The sequence below is a fragment of the Myotis brandtii genome, unplaced genomic scaffold (assembly GCF_000412655.1).
Source record: "Myotis brandtii unplaced genomic scaffold, ASM41265v1 scaffold2148, whole genome shotgun sequence".
NCBI classification, from domain to species: domain Eukaryota; kingdom Metazoa; phylum Chordata; class Mammalia; order Chiroptera; family Vespertilionidae; genus Myotis; species Myotis brandtii.
The window spans coordinates 367,756-372,754 of NW_005358033.1; positions in this window are offsets into that span (position 1 = coordinate 367,756).

The window sequence follows — 4,999 nt, forward strand, 5'->3', positions numbered from 1 at the left end:
AAATATATATTTTTTTTATTGATTTCAGAGAGGAAGGGAGAGGGAGAGAGAGATTGAAACATCAGTGATGAGAGGGAATTATTGATTGGCTGCCCCCTGCATGCCTCACACTGCATGTGCCCTTGACCGGAATCCAACCTGGGACCCTTCAGTCCACAGGCCCACATTCAATCCACTGAGCCAAACCAGCCAGGGCTGACTCGATAATTCTTTAGATATATTTTTATTATAACTTAATCTTTGTTCTGAATAAGTTATGCCCTTTATAGCTTTCAATGACATTTTCATTTTTCTATTATGCTTTTAAGCTTTGAACAGTCTTTGAGGATTATGGCCTATACATTTTTCATAGAAAGTACTTCTTTTTGTCCAATTTCACTGAGGTATACAAAGTAACCACTTAATTTTTCTCCTTTGAAGTTAACACTAGCCTGTTGAAATACTCAGATTCCTTTGGGCTTTCTGAAATTGTAGGTATAGTCTCAATCTTTCTGCCAGTTCTCTTTGCCCCTTGGATGTTGTGATACTTCTGGTTTGGATCTGTGTTTTAGTTAAGATTCCTTCACTGTATTTGCAACTTTCTGGGGGGTGGGGGAGGATGTACAATGAGGCTAGTGGTAGAAAAACACAAAGGTGAAGTTCCAGTTTTAAAAATTTGCAATATAGCAGAGATATTCAGGCTCTAGAGGTGAAAAGACCTGGCCTTTAATCCCTTTTCCACTGTTTTCCAGTTATGACCTTTACTGTTGTTGAAACATCATACATCTCTTCATCCTTTTATATGGTTGAGTAGTATTTCATTGTTTATATGTAATATATCTTCTTTATTCAGTCATCCATTGAAGGACACTTAGGTTGTTTCCATGTCTTGGACACCGTAAATAATGCTTTTTTAGGAACCTCCATACTGTTTTCCAAAGTGGCTGTACCAGTTAACATTCCCACCAGTAGCTTATGAGGGTTCCTTTTCCTCCCGATCCTCTCCAACACTTGTCTTACTGATAATAGCCATTCTAACAGGTGTGAGGTGGTATCTCATTGTGGTTTTTATTTGCATTTCCTTTTATAGCTAGTGAAGTTGAGCATATTTCCATATATTTGTTAACAGAGTAGGCCATTTTTAAACCAACCCTCCTACAAAGAACAACTAGGAGAGCTAAATGAAATATTTTTTTAAATCCGCTGAAAGGCATTGGAGACCTCTCTAGACAGTGAGGATTATAAAATCAAAATCCAAGAGGGGAAGGAAGCCAAGAGGGAGTAGTACAGCATTTGAGGATGCTTTTCCAAATTTTCTGATTCCAAAAGCAGCATCTGTGAGTCTGTGTAGCTGAATAAAGACTCTGTGGGGACTGACTCAGAACCCAGAATTGGTATGAAGATTATTTTAAGATGAATACGTTTGAGATTCAGCAAATGCAGAAAGAAGCCCTCTCAGAGCTTCACTAATCTGTCTGAAAACAGAAACTTTTGAGAAATGAGGCTGCTGTAAATTCCCTTTTCAGGATGGGTCTATTCCCAGGAGGAGAAAGACCAGGAGTAAACCTATCATAAATCCCCTCTCCAAGGGCATTTAGTGGCTGCATCAGTGTACATTCTAACAGATGTGAGGTGATGTCTCAGTGTGGTTTTGATCTGCATTCCCCTGATAATTAGTGATGCTGAACATCTTTTTACATGCCTGTTGCCTATCTACATCTATACATTCTTAAATCAGATTTTCTTGGGGTTTTTTTGCTATTGGGTTGTTTTAGCTTCTTATATGTTTTGGATATTAACCCATCACTTGATATTTGATTTACAAATATTTTCTCTCACCTAGTAGGTTGCCTTTTCATTTTGTTGATGGTTTTCTTTACTGTGCAGAAGCTTTTTAGTTTGCTGTAATTCCACTTCTTTATTTTTGCTTCTATTGCCTTTGCTTTTGGAGTCAGATCCAAAAATTCAATGCCAAGACCAATGTCAAGGAGTTTACTGCCTATGTTTTCTCCTAGAAGTTTTATTGTTTCAGGTTTTAGGTTCAAGTCTTTAACCCATTTTGATTTAATTTTTGTGTATGGTGCAAGATCGTAGTCAGGTTTTATCCATTTGCATGTGGCTGTTCAGTTTTCCCAACACCATTTATTAAAGAGACTGCTCTATCTCCCTTGTATATTCTTGACTCCTTTGTCATCAATTAATTGCCCATGTATGTGTTGATTTATTTCTGGGCTCTCTTTTCTGTTCCATTAACCTGTGTGTCTGTTTTTATGACAATACCATACTATTTTAATTACTGTGGCTTTGTAGTATAGTTTGAAATCAGGGAGCATGATATCTCCAACTTTGTAATTCTTTCTTCAGATTGCCTTGGCTACTTGGGGTCTTTTGTGGTTCCATACAAATTTTAGAATTATTTTTCTAGTTTTATGAAAAATGCCATTGGAATTTTGATAGGGATTGCATTGAATCTGTAAATTGTTTTGAGTAATATGGACATTTTAACAACATTAATTCTTCTTACCCATGGTTATGAAATATATTTCCATTTATTTGTGTCTTCTTCAGTTTCTTTCATTAATGTCATAGTTTCAGTGTACAGGTCTTTTACCTCCTTGGTTAAAATTTAAAAGTGGTATTATTGAGACTCTGTGGAAACACTGGGAAATGCTTGTACCATAAATATAATGAAATAAAAGTAGGGTCCAAAGTAGTATATACTGATTACAACTATATTCAAATGTCCTCAAGAAAATAAAAAATTGTAGAAAAAGTGCTAATAATTAAAAACAATTTTAGCCCAGCTGGTGTTGCTCAGTGGTTGAGGGTCAACCTATGAACCAGGAAGTCACAGTTCAATTCCCAGTCAGGGTACATTCCCAGGTTGTGGGCTCAATCCCCAGTGGAGGGTGTGCAGGAGGCAGCCAATCAATGATTCTCTCTCATTATTGATGTTTCTATCTCACTCCCCCTCCTTCCTGTCTTAAATCAATGAAATATATTTTTTAAAAAATAAAAATCACTTGGTTTTGTCAGATTCAATAAATTGTACTTGAGCGTTCACTTTATTCAACATATTATATCACTACTAGAGGCCCAGTGCATGAATTTGTGCACAGGTGGGAGTTCGGCAGACCCAGCCCCAATCAGGGTAGATTGAGGCTGGGCCTGTCGGGAGGAGGAGATGGTGGGAGGTTGGCCAGCCAGCCTGCCCCAATCGGGGCCTGATCAGAGCCAAGCTGGCTGGGGGGAGGGGTCGTGGGTGAATGGCTCATGGGCCCCGCCCCCAATTGAGGTGGAGGACCAATTGGGGGAGGAGCTAACCTTGGGGAGGGGCTGTGGGCTGTGGGTCCGCCAGCCCCATTTCCCGAATGGGGTCCTGGCGATCGCATGTTAGCGGCCAGGGGAGGGGCCATGGGAGGTTGGCCGGCCAGCCCCACCCCCTATTAGGGTGGGGGGGCAATCAGGGGTGGGGCCAGCTAGGGGGAAGGGTGGCGGGAGGTTGGCCTGCCAGCCCCACCCCCTGATCTGGCCGGTTTGCTGGCTGCAGTGGGCGTCATAGCAACTGGTCATTCCAGTCGTTACGGTGTTCCTGTCACTGGCTTTTTATATAGATAGATATACCCTTGATTTTGAAACTACACTTTCTCCAATGCAGCCCTTTATTTCCCACTTGATATCCTCCAGCTTTTGCTTTAAAAGGAAACAACTTGATAGAACTCTAAATTGGTAACAAGAAGTACATAGTTGAAATACTGCCTGTACTGCCAAAATCACCTTCAGTCCTGCCCACTTGGTATCTGTGTAACACATTTTTCACTTTTCTTCACTTTATCGCTCCATGAAACAAACTTCCTCCCCCTGGTCACAGGGCTCTCTGGCACAGGCCTCCTTGCTCCCATTTAATTTCTCCTCCCACTTAAGCCCAGGAGAGGCCAGAACATCCTGCAGTAAGGACATTATCTTGCTTTTCTGGAATAAAGGACACTTGGTTTCAATCCAATGTCTTAACCTCAAGGAGATGCTTTGGAAGACTCCATCTGTGATGACCTTTCAGATTAGAATTGTGTTGGGTATTTTGGAGATATGCAATCACACACTACATGACAAGCTTCTACCCATCCTCTGCCCCCAAGTATTGCAGCAGAGAAGCCATAGTGGAGGGGACTTCCCCAGACACAAAAACATGCCCCACTCCTCAGAAGGGCAGTCAAACTCCTGCAACCAAATAGTCTTGCAAAAGGGAAACGACATCTATGAACTCTCTTTCTCTTTCTTCTGAATTCAGGAAGTTAATGCACCTCAAATCCAAGTCTAAAATTGTGAAGTACAGAGACATGATTTAAATTTTTGCCTATTTACTGGTCAGCAAAACCCAATCACACAGAATGAGAGAGAAAAACACAGCTCTGCCAGGTTGACTCTTCAGGAGGAGTCAATAGAAAATAATTCAAACTAAGAATTTGGACATTCAGCTTTTAATTCCTGCTCTATTACTAATTTATTTAGTGTCCTGAGGGCAAATACTTAACCTTTCTGACCAGTCTTGGTTTTCTCACATGTAAAATGATGGTAGTGATAATAACATATTTGTCTTGCACTTCATGGTTACAAGGTCTTTTTTTTTTACATACTTTGGTACAACAACCCTTTGAAATGTGTTAGAGCCCGTGTTTCTCAACCTGCTGGCCCTTTAAATACAGTTCCTCATGTTGTGACCCAACCATAAAATTATTTTCGTTGCTACTTCATAACTGTAATGTTGCTACTGTTATGAATCGTAATGTAAATATCTGATATGCAGGATGGTCTTAGGCGACCCCTGTGAAAGGGCCATTCGACCACCAAAGGGGTCGCGACCCACAGGTTGAGAACTGCTGTTTCGACAAATATTATGCCCAGTTTAGATGAGGAACTAAGACTCAGAATTTAAATGATTTGGCTGAAGTTCATACAAGCTATATTGTAAGGTGATATCCAAATGTAGTTCTTCTAAGTTTAAAATCAGTGGTCTTTCTGC